The sequence below is a fragment of the Chlorocebus sabaeus genome, chromosome 8 (genome assembly GCF_047675955.1).
Source record: "Chlorocebus sabaeus isolate Y175 chromosome 8, mChlSab1.0.hap1, whole genome shotgun sequence".
In the NCBI taxonomy this organism is placed as follows: domain Eukaryota; kingdom Metazoa; phylum Chordata; class Mammalia; order Primates; family Cercopithecidae; genus Chlorocebus; species Chlorocebus sabaeus.
The window spans coordinates 38,270,914-38,290,590 of NC_132911.1; the positions used below are offsets into that span (position 1 = coordinate 38,270,914).

At 43.8% G+C, this 19,677-nt stretch overlaps 1 long non-coding RNA gene across 1 annotated transcript; it reads right to left on the reverse strand.

Moving 5' to 3' along the window:
- Positions 1-6,727: 6,727 nt before the first annotated feature.
- Positions 6,728-18,370, reverse strand: LOC103215649 (uncharacterized). The gene is made up of 3 exons (XR_012093678.1): positions 18,249-18,370; positions 13,262-16,905; positions 6,728-8,854 (listed from the first exon to the last, which is right to left on the reverse strand). It is a non-coding gene; the product is annotated as an uncharacterized lncRNA (long non-coding RNA).
- Positions 18,371-19,677: the final 1,307 nt, after the last annotated feature.

Here is a 19,677-nt window from a genome sequence, read left to right on the forward strand (position 1 = left end):
TGCACTTCAGCCTGGGCGACAAAGTGAGACCCTGTCTCAAAAAAAATTTTTTTTAAATAGGTTATTCTATAATATTATGATATATATACCTAATATTTCACAGTCTACTTAGAATTCATATTTTACCACCCCAGGTGGAATGTAGGAGCCTTACCACCACATGGGTTTCTTTACCCTCCCCCTTTCTGCTTGTAGTTGTTAACTATATTATACCTACATACATCAAAAACTCTTTAAACCATAATTTTTTTTTCTTTTTTTTGAGACAGGATCTTGCTCTGCCATCCAGGCTGGAGTGCAGTGGTGCAGTCATGACTCACTGTACCCTCTACCTTTGAGGCTAAAGTGATCCTCCCACCTCAGCCTTCCAAGTAGCTGGGATTTAACAGGTATGCACCACCAAACCCAGCTAATTAAAAAAATTTTTTTTGTAGAGACGGTCTCACTATGTTGCCCAGGCTTGTCTCAAACTCCTAGGCTCAAGTGATTCTCAGTCTCCCAAAGTGCTGGGAATAAAGGTATGAGCCACTGTGCTTGGCTATGATATAATGTTTTTAATTTTATTTTTAATTATTATAGGTACATAGTAGTTGTATACATTTATGGAGTACTTTTATTTTTTGTAGAGATAGGGTCTTGCTCTGTTGCCCAGGCTGAAGTACAGTGGCATGATCACAGCTGACTGCAGCCTTAAACTTCTGGGTTTCAGTGATCCTCCTGCCTCAGCCTTCCAAGTACCTGGGACAACAGGCTCATGCTATCATACCAGGCTGGCTAAGTTTTAACATTTTTTGTAGAGATAGTGTGTCACTATGTTGTCCAGGCAGGTCTTGAACTCCTGGCCTCAAGTGATCCCCCTGCCTTGGCCTCCTAAGGTGCTGGCATTACAGGCATGAACCACTGTGCCCAACCTACATGTAACGTTTTCATACAGGCTACATATAATGATCAAATCAGGGTAAATGGGGTATCCATCCTCTCAAGACTTTATCATTTCTTTTTGTTAGAAACTTTCCAATTTCACTCTTTTAGTTATTTAAGAATATACAATAAATTATTGTTAACTAGAGTCACCCTATTGTGCTACCAAATACTTGATCTTATTCATTCTATCCAACTATATTTTTGTACCCATTAACCATCTCTGCTTTATCTTCCACTTCCCATTATCCTTTCATCCTCTATCTCCATTTGTTCATTTTTTTTTCTTTTTTTAACCTCTCATATATGAGAGCATGTGGTATTTGTCTTTCTGTGCCTGGCTTATTTCACGTATTTTAACGTATTTCACAATACGTTAGTATTGTCTTCCAGTTTCATCCATGTTGTTGAAAATGACAAGATTTCTTTCTTTTTTTTTTTTTTTTGGAGACAGAGTCTTGCTCTGTCTTCCAGACTGGAGTGTAATGGTGCAATCTCAGCTCACTGCAACCTCCGCCTCCCAGGTCAGGTGATTCTCCTGCCTCAGTCTCCTGAGTAGCTGGGATTACAGGCGCCTGCCGCCACGCCTGGCTAATTTTTGTATTTTTAGTAGAGATAGGGTTTCACCATCTTGGCCAGGCTGGTCTTGAATTCCTGACCTCGTGATCCATCCACCTCGGCCTCCCAAAGTGCTGGGATTACAGACGTGAGCCACTGCGCCCGGCCTAAGATTTCATTGTTTATTGCTGAATAATATTCAATTGTATATATGCGCCACAGTTTCTTTCTCTGTTGCCCAGGTTGGAGTGCTGTGGCATGATCTTGGTTTACTGCAACCTCCGCCTCCCAGGTTAAAGCGATTCTCCTGCCTCAGCCTCCTGAGTAGCTGGGATTACAGGCATGTGCCACCACTCAGCTAATTTTTGTATTTTTAGTAGAGATGGGGTTTCACCATATTGGCCAGCTGGTGTTGAACTCCTGACCTCAAGTGATCCTCCCTCCTTAGCCTCCCAAAGTGCTGGGATTACAGGCATGAGCCACCATGCCCAGCCCACATTTTCTTTATCTATTCATCTGTTGGTGGACATTTAATTTGCTTCCATATCTTGGCTATTGTGAGTAGTGCTGCAATAACCATGGGAGTGCAGGTATCTCTTCAATATACTGACTTCGTGTCTTTTGGATGGATACTCAACAATAAGATTGCTGAATCATATGGTAGCTCTACTTTCAGGTTTTTGAGGAGCCTCCATACTATTCTCCAGGGTGGCTGTACTAGTTTACATTTCTACCAACAGCATAGGAGTGTTCCCCTCTCTCCATGTCCTTGCCAGCATTCATTATTGCCTGTCTTTTGGATAAAAGCCATTTTAACTGGGGTGAGATGATATCTCATTGTAGTTTTGATTTGCAATTCTCTGATGATTAGTGATGTTGAGCATTTTGTCTTATGCCTGTTGGCCATACATTTGAGAAGTGTCTATTCATATCTTTAGCTCATTCTAAAATTGGATTGTTTTTCTCCAGTGGAGTTGTTTGAGCTCCTTATATATTCTGGTTATTAATTCTTTTTCAGAATGGGTAGTTTGCAAATATTTTCTCCCATTCTGTGGGTTGCTTCTTCTCTTAGTTTCCTTTGCTCTTCACTGTTTCCTTTGCTGTGTAGAAACTTTTCAGCTTGATGTGATCCCACTTGTCCATTTTTGCTTTGGTTGCCTGTGCTTTCAAGGTCTCATGGTACAAGTTTTGCTTTCAATTGTCATATGTAGGGGCAGAGGGAAAGCTTCCCTTTTGTTCTCTCTAAAGATTTGCTAAAGTCCGGGTGCAGTGGCTCACACCTGTAATCCTAGCACTTTGGGAGGCTGAGGTGGGTGGATTGCCTGAGCTCAGGAGTTCGAGACCAGCCTGAGCAACACAGGGAAACCCTGTCTACTAAAATACAAAAAAATTAGCAGAGTGTGGCGACATGCAACTATAATCCCAACTACTTAGGAGGCTGAGACAGGAGGATCTCTTGAACCCGGGAGGCGGCGGTTGCAGTGAGCTGAGACCGCCCCACTGCATTCCAGCCTGGGCGACAAAGCGAGACTCCATATCAAAAAAATAAAATAAAATGAAATAAAATAAAATAAAGATTTGCTAAAATGACTGACAATACACAGATTAATACGAGAAAAAGGCATATAAATTTATTAACATACAAAAACATGGGAGCAATATTATATATGAGACCCAAAGAAGGGCCAGATGATTGAGGCTTATATATCCTCTTCACGGGGAAGAGGGAGATGAGGAAAATGTAGGGGTTGTTAATAATTTTTAGGGGAAATGAATGGGCCCAGGAGGCTCAGACATTATCTTGTAAATGATTCTCCTAGGAAACTAAATGATGCCAGCAAGTTACTGGAAGGTGAGGGGTGAAACTTAACTTGGTAGATAAAGCTTCCCAGGTTATCTCTTGGCGCTGCCTCAGAGGACTAGCTGAAGAGTTATCTGACTTTAGTCTTGATTCTTCTCTGACGGTTAACCTTTTCTGATTATTTGATGAGATTCCTAGGAAGGGGATCTTAAGACAATCGCATTTCTTTTGGAAAGAAGTCTCCTTAGTCAGATAAGGAAATTCTAGGGGAAGTCTCTAGGGGAATAGAGACTCTAGAAGTCTCTAGAAGTCTCTAGGCAGAGAGACCAGGCCAGAAAAGCTTTAATTCTGAGGTAGCTTCTAAGTCCTTTCTGTTTTAGTTCAAAGTGTTCAGCATACCAAAGCGCCATACTTCTGAGGTATTGTTTTCTGAGCCCCAACATATACATATTTTAAAGAATTTAAGATAAAAATAATCTACTATATTTAACCAGATTTTTACCATTTTTGTTTCTCTGTCTTCATTCTTGATGTTCTAAATGTCTTTCAGGTATCCTCTTTCTTCCGTTTGAAGAATTTTCTTTAGTATTTATTTTATAACAGGTCTGCTAATGATAAATTCTCTTGATTTTTCACTTGAGAACGCCTTTATTTCCCTCTTATTCTTGAAGAATATTTTCACTGGATATAGAATTTTTTTTTTTTTTTTTTTTTTTTTTTGAGACGGAGTCTCGCTCTGACGCCCAGGCTGGAGTACAGTGGCGCGATTTCGGCTCACTGCAAGTTCCGCCTCCCGGGTTCACGCCATTCTCCTGCCTCAGCCTCCGAGTAGCTGGGACTACAGGCGCCCGCCACCACGCCCAGCTAATTTTTTTTGTATTTTTAGTAGAGACGGGGTTTCACCCTGTTAGCCAGGATGGTCTGGATCTCCTGACCTCGTGATCCGTCCGCCTCGGCCTCCCAAAGTGCTGGGATTACAGGCGTGAGCCAGCGCAGCCGGCCAGAATTCTTTAAAAAATTGTCACATAATATGTAATTCACTGTTTTAACCATTTAAAAGTGTACAGTTCAGTGGCTTTTGGTATTTTCATAATGCTGTGCAACCATCACTATTTTCTAATTCTAGAAGATTTTCATCACCTGAAAACTCTGTACCCATGAAGCAGTCATTCCTGATTTCTCCCCCTTCCCCAGTCCCAGCAACCCCTCAGCTGCTCTTCATTTCTATGGATTTGTTTATTCTGGATATTTCATTAAATGGAATCATACAATGTGTTAATGTGTTGCCTTTTTTGTCTGGCTTCTTTCACTTAACATGTTCTTTTCTTTTCTTTTTTTTTTTTTTGGGAGTGTAGCTCTGCCACCCAGGTTGGAGGGCAGTGGCACAATCTCAGGTCACTGCAGCCTCCACCTCCCAGGTTCAAGCAATTCTCCTGCCTCAGCCTCCTGAGTAGCTGGGACTACAGGTATACGTCGCCACGCCCGACTAATTTTTTGTATTTAGTAGAGATAGGGTTTCACCGTGTTGCCCAGGCTGGTCTCTAACTCCTGAGCTCAGGCAATCCGCCCACCTCGGCCTCCCAAAGTGCTGGGTACAGGCATGAGCCCCTGCGCCTGGCCAGCATGTTCCCCTCCCTTCCCCTCCCCTCCCCTCCCCTTTTCTCTCCTGTCCTCTCCTCTTTTCTCTCCTTTCTCTCCTCTCCTCCCCTCCCTTCCCCTCCCCTCCCCGGCTCCATTCCCCTCCCCTCCCCTTGCCTTCTCTCCTCTCCTGTCTTTTTTCTCTTCTCTTCTGTTTTTTCTTTTCTTTCTTTTTTGACACAGGGTCTGCTCTGTCACCCAGACTAGAGTGCGGTGGCGTGATCTCAGCTCTCTGCAGCCTCAACCTCCCAGGCTCAAGTAACCCACCCACCTCTGCCTCCTAACGTGCCGGGATTACAGACATGAGCCACCCTACCCAGCCACTTAGCATGTTTTAAAGGTTCGTCCATTTTGGCATTTATCAACATTTCATTTTTTATGATTGAATAATATTCCATTGTAGAAATATAACATATTTTGTTTATCCATTCATCATCAGTTGATGGACATTTGAGTAGTTTTTTCCTTTTGGCTATTATAAATAATGCTGCTATGAGCAATCCTGTACAAGTTTTTGTTAGAACACCTGTTTTGAATTCTCTTGGTTGTATACCTGGGGTTGAATTGCTAGGTCATATGTACGTTTTAAATTTTCAAACATCCTATGTTTAACTTTTTGAGGAACTGCCAAACTGTTTTCTGTAGCAGCTGCACCATCCCACATTCTCACCAACAATGTATGATGGTTTCAATTTCTCTACATCCTTACCAGCCCTTAGTATTTTTTGTTTTGTTTTTTGATTATAGCCATCCTAATGGGTGTGAAGTGGCATTTTATTGTTTTTTAAATTTGCATTTCCCTAATAACTAATGATTTTGAGCATCTTTTCATGTGCTTATTGGTCATTTGTATATCTTCCTTAGAGAAATGTCTGTTCTTTTGCTTTTTTTTTCTTTTTTTTTTCTTTTTTTGAGACAGGGTTTGGCTCTGTTGCCCAGGCTGGAGTGCAGTGACACAATCACGGCTCACTGCATCCTTGACCTTCCCGGGCTCAGGTGATCCTCCCACCTCAGCCTCCTGAGTAGCTGGGACTACAGGCAGCATGCCACCATGCCGGGCTAAATTTTTTTGTATTTTTTTTAGAGACAGGGTTTCACCGTGTTGCCCAGGCTGGTCCAAAGTCCTACGTTCAAGTGATTCACCTGCCTTGGCCTCCCAAAATATTGGGATTATAGGTGTGAGCCACCATGCCTGGCCTCTTTTGCCCAATTTCGAATGAGATTATTTGTTTTTGCTGTGGAGGTTTATTTTTTTTAATTTTAAATTTTTGTAGAGACAGGATCTCCCTATGTTGCCCAGGCTGGTCTGAAACTCCTGGGCTCAAGTGATCCTCCTGCCTCGGCTTCCCAAACTGTTGTGATTATAGACGTGAGCCACTGTACCCAAACTATTGTTGAGTTTTAAGAGTTCTTTATATATCCTGAATACTAGATATATGATTTATAAACATATATCTAGCTCTGTTTCCCCAGTCTATAGGCTGTATTTTTATTTTCTTGATATGGTTTTTTTTTTTTTTTTTGAGACAGAGTCTTGCTCCATCACCCAGGCTGTAGTACAGTGGCGTGATCTTGGTTCACTGCAACCTCCACCTCCCAGGTTCAAGTGATTCTCCTGCCTCAGCCTTCCAAGTAGCTGAGACTACAGGTGTGCACCACCACGCCCAGCTAATCTTTGTATTTTAGAGATGGGGTTTCATCCTGTTGGCCAGGCTGATCTCGAACTCCTGACCTCAGGTGATCTGCCCACCTCCACCTCCCAAAGTGCTGTGATAACAGGCATGAGTCACCGCACCTGGCCCGATATAGTGTCTTTTGATGTACAAAAGTTTATTTTTTGTTTATTCAGTTTACCCATTTTTAACTTTGTTGCTTATGATTTTAGTGTCACATCAAAGTCTCCATGCGAAATCCAAGGTCACAGAGATTTACAGCTGTGTTTTATTCTGAGAGATGTTTAGATCTAGTGTTTGTATTTAGGTCTTTGGTCCAATTTGAGTTAATTTTTGCATCTGGTTATCTAGTTGTCCCAGCAACATTTGTTGAGGGTGATTTTTTTTTTCGCATTGAATGATCTTGAAACCCTTGTTAAAAATCTATTGACTATGGTTGTGTGGGTTTATTTCTGGGACTTTCTGTTTTAGTCCATTGATCTGTATGTTTATCTTTATGCCAGTACTACACTATTTTGATTACTGTAGCTTTGTAGTAAGTTTTGAAATCAGGACATGTGTCTTCTGGCTTGCTTAATTTCAAAATTGATTTGGCTATTTGGGGTCCCTTGTGATTTCATATATATTTTAGAATCAGCTTGTCCATTTCTGTACAAAAAGTACAGATGAAATAGTCATAGTGATTGCATTAAATTGGATATTATCAGTTCATAGATTTTTTCCTTTTAGCACTTTAAAAATGTCATTTCTCCCCCTTCTGCTTTCTGTGGTTTCTGATGAGAAATCTGCAGTCATTCAAATTAGAGAGTGATAAGCAAGGGGAATGTACCCCACATTCTCAAGACCACAGCTCCTCTGTTTTCTTCTGATTTTCAGACATCTGCCAGTATTGTGCCTCTATTGTGATAGTGACTGCGGGCTGAAATGGGAGAGCACAAAAAAAGAGAAGAAAAAACAAAAGCAAAATAGAGTACTCTTTCTCTTAGTGGTTCCCTTTTATCCTTTCTCACACTAGAAAAAGTTTTCTCTTGGTTTTCCTTTCTGTTCTCATCTGATGTGTTCTCCTGGGTTTTGGCCAGGTAATACTGAAGGAAAACAAATGGTAAACATACCACTGGTTAGGTGGAACTTTGAATTCTGGTATCCTTCCCCAGTTGGCCTATTACCATTTACTTTTCAGTGTGCTTGGATAGTTAGCTGCTCCCTATGCAGCCTAGCCAGGGTTTATAGTTGTGTTGCATGTGACAGACAAGGTAGTGCATGCTTACTCCATCTTGCTGGAACTGGACGCTCTCTTAAATTGATCTTTAAGGGGTCCTTATAAAATATGGATACTAACCCCCTTGTCATTGAGTATACTGCACACTCCTTCTTTCAGTCCTTGTCTTTAATTTTTTTTTTTTTTGAGAGGGAGTCTTGCTCTGTTGCCCAGGCTGGAGTGCAGTGGCGTGATCTCGGCTCACTGTAAGCTCTGCCTCCCGGGTTCACGCCATTCTCCTGCCTCAGCCTCCCAAGCAGCTGGGACTACAGGTGCCTGCCACCACGCCCGGCAAATTTTTTGTATTTTTAATAGAGACAGGGTTTCACCATGTTAGCCAGGATGGTCGCGATCTCCTGACCTCGTGATCTGTCCACCTCAGCCTCCCAAAGTGCTGGGATTATAGGCGTGAGCCACCGTGCCTGGCCAATCTTGTCTTTAAATTTTTATAAGTTATCTCTTGCGTGTGTGTGTGTGTATATATATGTGTGTGTGTGTGTATATGTGTATGTATCCTCCTGAGTAGCTGGGACTACAGGCACATGTCACTATGCCCAGCTAACTTTTTCATTTTTTGTAGAGACAGGGTCTCACTATGTTGCCCAGTCTGGTCACGAACTCCTGGCCTCAAGCAATCTTCCTCGTTGGCTTTCCAAAGTGCTGAGATTACAGGCATGAGCCACTGTGCCCAGCTCAATTGCAATTTTTTTTTTTTTTTTTGAGATGAAGTTTTGCTCTGTCACCCAAGCTGGAGTGCAGTGGCGCGATCTTGGTCACTGCAATCTCCACCTTCTGTGCTCAAGCGATTCTCCTGCCTCAATTTCCCTAGAAGCTGGGATTACAGGCATGTGGCACCGCGCCTGGCTAATTTTTGTATTTTTAGTAGCGTTGAGGTTTCAACATGTTGACCAGGCTGGTTTCGAACTCCTGACCTCAGGTGATCCATCCACCTCAGCCTCCCAAAGTGCTGGGATTACAGGGGTGAGCCACTGCGCCCAGCTGCATCTGTAGATAAGAATTATTGAAAAAAGAAAAATAACCATAGTACCATTATCAAACCTAAACACATTTAAAAATAATTCCTTCACATTAACTATATACTCCATGTCTATGTGTTCAACTGTATTGAGTTTTAGCAAATATTTTTTCTTCATCCATTGTGTTAAGTTGATTTTTTCTCCTTTAATTTGTTAAAGTAGTATAATTTAATAGATTTTATGTCTAACATTCCATTTTTGAATTCCAGAAATTAAACACAACTAGGTCATGGTATATATATCTTTCCTTGAATTTAATATGCTAGTATTTCATTTGGAAGCTCTGCATCTATGATCATAAATGATATTGCTCTACTGTATTTTTTATTCAGTGCTTATGAAGTTTTGGTATTATAGTTAAGATCCTAATGAAGTGAGTTGAGTAGCTGTATTTCTTAGGGTAAAAGCTAAGCTCCTATAACACCACCACCACCAAAAAAACTGAAATACGGTTGTTTAAATAAGATGGAAGTGTACTTCTTGCTCACACTCTAGAAATGAATGGTCCAGGCTGATGGGGCAATTCTACTCGGTGCAGTCATTTGGAGACCTGAGGGTTTCCTGTTTTGTTTCTGTGCCATATCCTAAAGGTGTTTGTCTTCATCTACATGGCAACACAGGTTCAGCTCTGTATGTGTGCAACCCTCAGGAAAGGGAGGATAGGAAAGAGGAGGGTGAGCAATTTCCTTTGAAGCAAATGTTGTCCCCTTGATTCATATGTTCAAGTTTTAACTCCCAGTAACTCAGAATGTGACCTTATTTGAAAATAGGGTCATTACAGATATAATTAGTTTAAAGTGATATTGGAGTAGGGTGGGCCACTAATCCAATGTGACTGGTGTTCTTATAAAAAGAGGAAATTTGGGCCAGGCACAGTGGCTCACACCTATAATCCCAGCACTTTCCTAGGCCGAGGAGGGAGGATCACTTGTGGCCAGAAGTTGGAGACCAGCCTGGGCAACAGAACAAGATCCCATCTTTATTAACAATAAAAATTAAAAAAAAAAAAAAATTAGCTGGGTGTTGTGGCACATGCCTGTAGGTCCCAGCTACTTGGGAGGCTGAGGTGGGAGAATCACTTTAGCCCGGGAGGTTGAAGCTGCAGTGAACCATGATGGTACTACTGCACTCCAGCCTGGGTGACAGAGTGAGGCCCCATCTCAAAATTAAAAAAAAAAAAAAAAAAAAAAAGAGGGTTGGGGGAATTTGGACACACCTGAGGGAAAACACCATGTGAACATGAAGGTAGAGAGACACTAAGGAATGCCACAGATTGCCAGTGTACCACCTGAAGCTAGGACACAGGGTGGAACAGACTTCCCCTCACAATCATCAGAAGGAACCAACCCTACTGACACCTTGATCTTGGACTTCCAGCCTCCAAAACTGTGAGGGAATACATTTCTGTTGTTTGATCCTCCAGTTTGTGATACTTTGTTACAGCAACCCTAGGAATCGCCATTTCTCCATAGCAAGTAATGGAGAAATGGCACCACATTTGCTCATCATCAAAGGTGAGCATTTAGTCAGACACACCTCAGTTGCAAGGAAGGTTGGAAGATGCAGGCCGTAACTGGGCTATCCTGTGCTCTACAGAAAATCTTACCAGAAGAATAATTTAGGAGGACAAATGGCACAGGAACAGAAAACTTTTTTTTAAGAGTTTATTTGTGGCTGGGTGCAGTGGCTCACACCTGTAATCCCAGCACTTTGGGAAGCCAAGGCGGGCGGATCACCTGAGGTCAGAAGTTTGAGACCAGCCTGACCAATATGGTGAAACCCCATCTCTACTAAAAATACAAAAATTGCCGGGCATGGTGGTGTGTGCCTGTAATCCCAGCTACTCAGTAGGCTGAGACAGGAGAATGGCTTGAATTCGGGAGGTGGAGGTTGCAGTGAGCCAAGATTGTGCCACTGCACTCCAGCCTGGGTAACAAAAGGAGACTCCACCTCCAAACAAACAAACAAACAAACAAACAAACAGTTTATCTGTGCCTTAGTGGTTTAAGAAAATGAGTTTCTAAAACCATCTGGGACAGATATCATTTAGGACAAGAGCCTTTTCTTTTTTTGTTTTGAGTTGGAGTCTTGCTTTGGCTGGAGTGCAGCAGCACGATCTCAGCTCACCACAACCTCTGCCTCCCCGGTTCAAGTGATTCTCCTGCCTCAGCCACCTGAATAGCTGGGATTACAAGTGCCCGCCACCATGCCCAGCTAATTTTTGTGTTTTTAGTAGAGACAGGGTTTCACCATGTTGGCCAGGCTGGTCTGGAACTCCTGACCTCAGGTGATCCACTTGCCTTGGCCTCCCAGAGTGCTGGGATTACAGGTTTGAACCACTGTGCCCAGCATTAAGGCAAGAGACTTTTGATTACCAGTTCAAAAAGTTTGATGGTAATTAGTTTAGTTAGGCTTTCCATTTATTTTTGCATCGTTTTGGCTATTTATGCCTAGAAAATTATCCATTTTATCTGAAGTATTTAATACATAAAGCTTTTCACAAAAATTTTCAAATCTTCTGTGTAGGTGGAAATAGTAATTTTTTATTCCTGATATTGTTAGTGCATCCTTTCCTTTTTTTTTTTTTTTTTTTTTTGAGACGAGTCTCCCTCTGTTGCCCAGGCTGGAGTACAGTGGCGTTATCTCGGCTCATTGCAACCTCTGCACCCCAGGTTCAAGTGATTTTCCTGCCTCAGCCTCCTGAGTAGCTGGGACTATAGGCATGCGCCACCATGCCCAGCTAATTTTTGTATTTTTAGTAGAGGCGGGGTTTCACCATGTTGGCCAGGCTGTTCTCGAACTCCTGACCTCTGGTGATCTGCCTGCCTCAGCTTCCCAAAGTACTGGGATTACAGGCGTGAGCTATGGTGCCCAGCCTCCTTTCTTTCTTTTCTATTTTTTTCATTGATCAGGCTTGCTAGAGATTTGTCTGGTTTATTAATTTTCCCCCAAGGACCAGCATTTTACATTATCCTTTCTATTGTTTGTTTTTTGTTTCATTAAGTTCTGATCTTATTTTTTTAGCTTTATCTTTATATGAAATCACACATACACATAAAGAGTTAAATTGGTCTATAAGACTTATTATGAAAAACAGCAGTTCCCTACTCCTTGCCTCACATTTCCCTTTCTTCAGAGGCAACCTTTTTCAGCTCATTGATTGATTGATTGCGACGGAGTTTTGCTATGTCGCCCAGGCTGAAGTCCTGTGGCTACTCGCAGTTGTGATCATAGTGCACGGCAACCGAGAGTTCCTGGGCTCAACTGATCCTCCCCCCTCCTTTTTCAACTCTTTCAGCTAGTTTTTTTTGGTGTTTATCTCTTTCTCTCTAAATAATATGCGTATGTTCATTTTTCAACTATAGCTTTTACTTATGGTCTTCTCTCTATGGACAATAAAGCTTTGGCTCTCTTCCACCCCCTTCTCCACCACTACACATACACTATTTTGTCCCTTAATCCCTTCAGTACTATAATTTTGATGAGATCAATATCAAATATTTATATTACTATGACTATTGTAACACTGTGATTAATTATTTTTCCTTTTCTGCACAACTTTTTATTTTCCCTGGAGTTCATGATTGTCTTCCTTTTTCATTTGCTTCATTTTTTATATTCTTACTACTAATTTAGTCCAAGTTATATAAACCTTTTTTTTTCATCACCCAGGCTGGAGTGTAGTGGCACGATCTTGGCTCACTGCAACCTCCGCCTCCCAGGTTCAAGTGATTCTCCTACCTCAATCTCCTGAGTAACTGGGACTACAGCTGTGCACCACCACACCTGGCTAATTTTTGTATATTTGGTAGAGATGGGGTTTTATCATGTTGCCCAGACTGGTCTTGAACTCCTGATCTCAGGTGATGTGCCTGCCTCAGCCTCTCAAAGTGCTGGGATTACAGGTGTGAGCCACCGTGCCTGGCCATGTATAAACCTTCTTTCAGTGCATCCAAACATTAAGTAGTTTATCACTTGTTTTTTTTTTTTTTTTTTTTAAACGGAGTCTCACTCTATCCCCCAGGCTGGAGTGCAGTGGCGCCATGTCAGCTCACTGTAACCTCTGCCTTCTGGATTCAACCGATTCTCCTGCCTCAGCTTCCCAAGTAGGACTACAGGTGTGTGCCACCACGCCCAGCTAATTTTTGTATTTTTAGTAGAGACGGGGTTTCACCATGTTGGCCAGGCTGGTCTGGAACTCCCGACCTCAGGTGATCCGCCCGCTTCGGCCTCCCAAAGTGCTAGGATTACAGGCATGAGCCACCGCGCCCGGCCAGTTTATCACTTTTATCTTCTTGAGGGAATCTTTCCTGGAGCATTCTGATCTGCTGCAATCCGGACTGGTTGCCTTCCACACTCATTACACAGCTCTTACCTTGGTGTCCCCTTTCATCATTGTCCTAGGGATTCTTTCTCTCTTTCCAGGTTTGGTTTTGTATTCCATAGCTTCCTCTTTTTGCTTTCTTATTTTTGGTAAAACACATCCTTCAGTCGCTTCCTGAGAGAAGATACTAAGGAAATACATCACAAAAATTATTTGTACATGTGTAAAATATTTTTTTCTCTATCTTTACGCGTGATTGCAACTTTGAGTGTGAAATTTTATGTTAGAAATAATTTTTCCTTTAGAATTTCAAGGGCATTGCTTCATTATTTTCCAGATTCTATTTTTGCTTTTGAGTGGTCTGAATGAATTCTGATTCTTGATAACTGAGTATACAACTGTTTGTCCCCATCTATGGATGCTTATAGGATCTTCTTTTTATCCCTCATGTTCCGAAATTTCATTATGATGTGCTTTGTCATGGCTCCATTTTCATCCTTAGTGCTGTGCACTAGGTGCGCTCTTTTAATTGACAAATTTCTGTCCTTTTTTTCTGGGAACACTTTTTGAATTTTTGCTGAATTCCTTCCCTCAGTTTCCCCCCAAGTTCTGTTTCTAGAACTCTATTTGGATGTTGGGTCTCCTGAACTTGTTGTGATCTTTTCCTCCTGTTTTATAACTCTTTATTTTTTGGGTCTATTTTATGTGGAAGGGTGGTATATCTTCAAATACAGCCATTATGCCTTTATCAGTAAAGAACATAGAAACTAATCTAGGTATTTCAAGCAGAAAGGGGTTGAATATAGGGAATTGGGTGCTAACAACAAAAAAAGAAAATCAGGGGATGCATGTAACTTTCAGATTGACCACTGTAGCTACCGTCCAGAGAGTCTAGAAGTTGCTGTTATCATCTATTAATAGATGTCAGAGAACTGGAGGAAATCTCTGCTGGTATCACACTTATCCTGCATCCTGAGGTTCATGGGTGGCAGGGGAATGGAGTTTAGCCACTCTGTGTAAACTATGTCTGACCGAGTCTAGACACCCACTGCCTCTGCTGGAGGAAGAAAATGACTCATCTCCAATCTCCCTTCCAAATCTCTGGTACAAAGTTTAGAAGAGGGTAGCAAGATGCTAATAGAAACAGAAACAAAAAATAAAAATAAATACATAAAGCCAGCTTCTCTATTCTCCTCTTCTAGATCTCTCTTAGGCTAGAGTCCCTTAATCTACTTATGTCTTGTCTTTCATATTTTTCCTTCTTTGCCTCTTTGTACTTCATTTTGGATAAATTTTTCCATACTATCCCCCATTTCATCATCTTTTCTCTGACCTCACTCAGTCTAGAGTTTAACCTGAATACTGAGGCTTAAAAAATTCAATGGCTATTTTTTTTGTCTAAGATTTCCAGTTTTTTTGTTTTGTTTTGTTTTTGTTTTTTTTTTAGTTGGTTGTTTGTTTTTGACAGAGTCTCACTCTGTCACCCAGGCTGGAGTGCAGTGGTGTGATCTCGGCTCACTGCAACCTCCACCTCCCGTGTTCAAACAATTCCCCTGCTTCAGCCTCCTGAGTAGCTGGAATTACAGGCATGGCCTGGCTAATTTTGTATTTTCAGTAGAGACAGGATTTCACCATGCTGGCCAGGGTGGTCTCGAACTCCTGACCTCAGGTGATCCACCCGACTTGGCCTCCCAAAGTGCTGGGATTACAGGCGTGAGTCATTGCGCCTGGGCTTTTCCTAATCTTTTTTATTCCCACTTCTTCTTGTTCCATTCCTATTTTCATCTAATATTTATTGCTTATTTTTGTTTTTATGATTTCCTTGAGAAATGTAAATTCATATATACTGCAAAACCTATCTTCTATAAAACTGATAGATTTTACTACTACTCTATAAAACTGATAGATTTTACGACTTCTGCTCTTAAAACTGATGTCAACTGGAATGAATTCATGTTGTTTATTGATTTTACCGTCTTTCTTAGCATTAGACTTTTTCATTGTTAAAATGTGTTTTGGAATTTTGATTTGCAGATCCATTTCTAGTGCCGGTTTTCCCCCTTTGATTTGTTTTGTTTTTGTCTTTTTTCCTCCTCTTCCTGAATGCGCAGTTTATAGTTTTGTGGTCGCCTCCACCCATTTTCCTGAGCCGCTGTTCCAGTGCCAGCTCTTACGTGTTGTTTCATGGTTCCTTCTTCTGTGCCAGAATGATGCCAATCCAGATGAGGAGCTGTGGGTGGCTTGGCACGGGTCCTCACTTTGAGGCTGTGCTCTATTTCCACCCCACCTTACCTCACCCTACCCTGGTCTCCAGCATCTAAAAGCAGGGTCTTCCTCTTGGCTTTCTCTCAGGACAACGTTTTTCAAGTAAACATTTCTATTGAAATACGACAGACATACAGAAACGCACATGAATCGTAAAGGGGCACCTCGATGAGTTTTCGCAAAGTGAATGCTCCCTGTGTAACAAACCCCCAGAGCACAAAAAGAACATTCTTGGCCCCCAGAAGGCCCCTGGTGTTCATCTTAGTCACTGCCCTTTCTAAGGTAACTGCGCTCCTGGCTTCTCTAACAAACTCTTGGGACTCAGAGCCCAGCAGCATGTCGGTTACAGCCCCATTTAGTGATTTTGGGCCCTGTTCTTGCTTCTGGCTCACAGAAAGCTTGCCTTGTTTTTGAGCCCAACTGTGTGTGTTGGGTTACATGTGAGAATGTTTTATTTACTGCTGCTTTGTGGTTGGAATAGAGAACTCACCGCTCCATCTTGACTGGAAGTCCAGCAGAACCTGTTTATGGGACGGTCACTAGTTCTGACTGGAGACCAGGGAAATGGTAGCAGATGGGCTGGGTTCAGCGGATGAAAAGCCTTTGTATGCTCACTAATAAATTCAGATGTTGTCCTCCAGTTAGTGAACGGATGATGAGAGACTGCATGCAGGAAAATGAGATGCTTTGGGATGTGTACATTTTAGAATTATTTCTCTGGCTAAACCAGGGAGGATGGAATGAAGGAGAGCCACACACAAGCATGTTTACCAGCTGGGAGGGAATTTCTGTAATTCGGGTGAGGCATGCCCAGGGTCCATGAGGGCAGTAGTCGTGAGGGTCGCAAGATTATACGAATGAATTTGCCAGGTGTGATGGCTCACAACTGTAATCCCAGCACTTTGGGAGGCCAAGGTGGGTGGATCACCTGAGGTTGGGAGTTCGAGACCAGCCTGACCAACATGGAGAAACCCCATCTGTACTAAAAATACAAAATTAGCCAGGCGTGGTGGCACATGCCTGTAATCCCAGCTACTCAGGAAAGCTGAGGCAGGAGAATCGCTTGAACCTGGGAGGCGGAGGGTGCGGGGAGCTGAGATAGAGCCATTGCACTCCAGCCTGGGCAACAAGAGCAAAACTCTGTCTCAAAAAGGAAAAAAAAAAAAAAAAAAAAGAATGAATCTGGGAGATAAATAAGAGGTGACTGATTAGATGGATGTCAAGGATGACTTTTAGTTTCTGAAAACTGTGAAAGGTGGTACATTTTACAGGACTTAAGGAATGCCGGGGATGGAGCAGGTTTCTGGGCATGTATTTCATTTGCCAGTTTTGTCAGTGGTTGGCTCTGCATGTCTTCTCCCAAGCTTCTGGTCCCATGACTCATCTGACAGATGAATGTTTGTTGAGTCCCTGCTGGTGAGGGCTGGAGCCTGGGGAGATAAGGATGAGGAGGGACATAACTAGGAGACAGGGCCACCTTCAGGCCAGGGCTCTTTGCAGTGGGCATTTGTCAGCGTACAGGAAATGCCTGTGCTCAGATTTCCTGCCCACAAGGTGCGGGGGTGCCAGATCCACCTAAAGCTTGGGCTCCTTTGTGGAAAGGAAAGGGAGAGGGAAGCAGAGAGTCAAGTGCATAAGAAGTAAATAGAGACCCTGAGAAAGAGAGGCAGACCTAGGGGAAAGGAATTCCAGTTTTTCCTTTCTTCTGGTTGGTCAGAGTTCAGTCCTTTGCCCCCACCCTAACACCTTCTGCTTCAAAAGGTCCTTCATTGCTTGGGACCCAGCCTCTTACTGCAGCTCTTCCCCAGCCACATCTACCGAAGGGGTAGATAATTCAGTGGCTCAACACAAATGTGTCTTGGCATCTTGGATTCAGGAGGACAAATTTTGCCTTCTGTGTGATCCTGCAGAAGGCATCCCAGGTGGTCTATGATGTTTCCGCCTTCTGATTCTTCTTTCTCTCCATGTACCCCTTAACCTCTTCCCATCATCAAGCCCTGTTTAGCTTGCCTGGGAGCCAGGCTGGGTGTTGCAATCTTTCTGGGCCAGGCTGTTAACTGAGTAGCAGTCTGAGCAGGTGCTAGAAACGCGTCCCTGGAGTCTAGGGTTTCCGAGGAGTCAGCTCAGAATCTAGAAGTTTACTCTATGGAGGGTCAAGGTACAGAAACCCAAGAATGGGGAATAAGCTGAAATCTATCACTGCATCTCCCTAGGCCTCAGAAACAGGTGGGTCCAACTTCTGTGGTCTTCCTCACATTCATTCTTATTCCTCACACTCATTCTTATTTTAGGCAGAAACAGAATAGTAGGATGCTATGACCTGTGAAATCATAATCCAACCCTTACATTCCGTAGATGAGGCCCAGGTCAAACTGATTTTTCCAGGTCAAACCAGGAACATTCTACTTTGTTATTCCTTCCCCACCCCCACCCCTGGCTCCCAAAGGGCTTTGGGGTCAACTTAGTGAGCTCTGGGGTGCCATTGCCAATCCAGATATGAACAGCCGGCCCCATGGGCAGCCTAGGATCCGAGTTTGGGTTTGATCAGAGTCTTAAGTTCAGCGGGTCTCTCCCCTGCAGGCCCCTGCACCTGGGGTTGGGAGAATGAATAAGAACCTTGTCTGGTAGGAATTTCTTTCCTCTGCTGTTTGCTTTGGGTTTTTTCCCTCTCCATTCCTGGCGGCTAACCCAATATTTGGCTTTCTAAATTTCTAAATTTCTGTGCGCGCTAAATATATTTCTTCATTTAACCCCCAGAATCATGGTTTCCTACCTGCTTCCCACGACCGGATCCACAGCCTGGAATGAAAACAGAACCCCGAGGGCATCGGCAGCTCAGGGCTGAGGGGGTGGTGGTTCCGGGGAGGGGGAGGAGCAGAGCCAGGGAGGGAGGGTGCACTCACCCACGCTGGGCATCTCAGACATCCTGAGAAAGGCAGGAACACAGGGAGGGGGGAGACGCCTTGGCTTCTCTCCCAATTCCCCGCAGCCAGGGCCCTACTCCTCCCCTCCCTACCCAAAAGGGGGCCTGGTCCCCACCCACAGCGCCTCTGCGCAGCCCCAACATCCCAGCTGCAGGCCGTAAGCTAGACCTGGGGCGTGGTGAAAACAAGCAAAACCTGCGCCTGAAGCCCACTCCGCCACACCTTGTCCCCCTGCAGACCCCTCTAGCTCGGCCGCGGCCCTCTTGCACAGAGTACTCTTACAGGGCTCCCTCACCGCCCTGCCCTCCCCACTGTAAACAGTCAAGGCCGTGGTATAGCTGAGCTAAATTGAACTGGGCAGTGGAAAATTCCCCTCCGGAGCCTCCCGGGGAGGAGCTCTAAGCAGCTGCTACCGAACCCCAGGGCTTGTTAGGCACCTGGCTTTCAGGTTCTCCACCCACTCAGCCCCCAGCTGGGGAGGAGGTGGCTGTTTCTCTCTGCTTCGGAGCAGGAAGGGAGAGGCAGAGACCCGGCTCCCCAGCCTTGACCTGAGCTAATGCCTGCTAAAACATCTCGTCTTAAATCAGACTTGGTTTTCCAGATTTGGGAGCCGGTGGCAGTACATTCTGTCTCCGTCTGGCTGAGCAGGAAAACAGGAGACAGAGCTTCCTACCACCTGATTTACAGCCTTGGCGTGGTTTTGAGATACAAATCACCCGAGAGAGCGGCTCAGTTGTAGTTCTGCAGATACGATCCGGCAGGATCACCTGGAAAGATCGCTTCCCGCCGGTGGGGAGGGCCACAGGGCCTGGGGAAAGGCCTCCTCCTAGACTGAAACGCCGCCCCCCCCCCAATGTGTCTGGGACCCCACGGGACCATGTTAGAACCTGGGGGATGGACGATGGGGTGATGGATGGTAGGGCAGGCGGCAGTGGGTCCACGAGTCCTGATTCCGACCTTCCTTGGTCCCCTCATTCCCTTCCTTGCCTGTTCCTGCCTTTGTTTCTTCAACCTGAATCTGTCAAACACTCCCCAGGCACCGGGCACTGTCGCAGCTGCCCTAGAAGGACACAAGAATAGTAAGTCTCTGGTCCTGCACTTAGTTCCAGAGGAAGAGGAAATAGGAATGTAAATGCTTGCAACAGAAGATTGAATGCAGTTAGTGTCATGACACAGGTACAGATGAGGTGTCCTGGGACTGTGAAGACCTCTCTCAGCAAGAGTCAGGGGAGCCTTCCATGAGGTGACGCTAATGTTCAGGACAGAACACAGGAGATG